Genomic DNA, 1,558 nt, shown 5'->3' with positions numbered 1-1,558 from the left:
ATTATTCTTTGGTGGATACCAGAAAGCCAATTTTCTCCCTGATAGTTTCGCGGACCAGAAGGAAGAGTCGTACGGAGAGTTTTTTTCAGATTGTCCATTTTCTCAGGATTTCGAACCCACCAAACTTCTCGGTCTGTACAGACACTCAATTCCACCTGGTGTTGCATGATGTGCTGAGTTCAGTTGTGGTGGCGCCCAGGATGAATCTGTCGACGGGTCCCAACGAAACCAGGTTCCCATTAGAGATATGACTTTTGAGCATGGTTGACAAGACCCACGACGTTTGAGCTCTGGCTCGTTTTGAAAGAGCATCTACAGCGTCATAGAAACCATCCTTAGCGAATTCAGAGCTAAAATCCGTTGAGATGTAAGCAGACACATTAAAACAGGTGATGAACCTCACTTCCTCGAAATTCTTCCACAGATGGTAACAAGTGAACGGTTCAGAGCCGACTATCAATTAGAATCTAACAAAGTAGAAACGCTTCCACTCGATCACCCAACATAATATCCACCCTGGTATATTCAGATGCAGTGACCGCCTCATTACATCCGTAGTTGTGGTAGCGCCCAGGATGAATCTGCCGACGAGTCCCAATGAAGCCAGGTTCCTATTAGAGATCTGACTTTTGAACATGGTTGACAAGACTTACGACGTTTGAGCGCTGGTCCGTTTTGAAAGAGCATCTACAGTGTCATAGAAACCATCCTTAGCAAATTCAGAGCTAAAATCCGTTGAGATGTAAGCACACACATCATAGCAGAGAGTGATGAACCTCACTTCCTCGAAATTCTTCCACAGATGGTAACAAGTGAACGGTTCAGAGCCGACTCTCATTTAGAATCTAATAAAGTAGAAACGCTTCCACTCGATCACCCAACATAATACCCACCCTGGTATATTCAGCTGCAGTGACCGCCTCATTACATCCGGAAGGGAGTGGACAGTTACAGTACTTGTGTACTCTATTCCTGTTCCTGAAAGACAGCATTCATCAGTGTGAAGGGAATCCGATTAAAGAGCAAGCGGCGTTTGTTATTCTGTTTGCTTCAATGTGATAAGAACGAAGGCAGCTAAGTGGACATTTTCGGAGGAAACAGACTCCGAGTTTGTAATGTACTACTCGTAAGGTTGCTGAAAATTCATCGACAGCCCACGACCGGTTTCGCCCTTCTTGGGGCTCATCAGGTAGGCGCAGTCCCCGGGTTTCCTTCAACCTTATGCTCTACTTGAAACAAAATAGCACGAAATTAGTGAATATACACTCATTTGGTCACATTCTCAGGACTTGTTATTCCAATCATCAAAAGGGTGAGTAAAAGACAAATGCGCAACTTAGTGCTTCGTTTATGAAATGAAACACGAGGCTGCCTGGTGCAGCACATTCAGTTGCCTGAGAACATCATAAACGAGAGATTCAGCTGGGTTCCAGGTGAGTCTCTCGAAAGAACCAAATTAGTTTGCAGATGAGTGTATATTCGCTAATTTGGTGCAATTTGGTTTGAAGTAGAACATAAGGTTGACGGAAACCCGGGGACTGCGCCTACCTGATGAGCC

This window comes from Opisthorchis viverrini (genome assembly GCF_000715545.1).
Source record: "Opisthorchis viverrini unplaced genomic scaffold opera_v5_222, whole genome shotgun sequence".
Classification (NCBI taxonomy): Eukaryota; Metazoa; Platyhelminthes; class Trematoda; order Opisthorchiida; family Opisthorchiidae; genus Opisthorchis; species Opisthorchis viverrini.
This window is presented reverse-complemented; position numbering follows the sequence as displayed.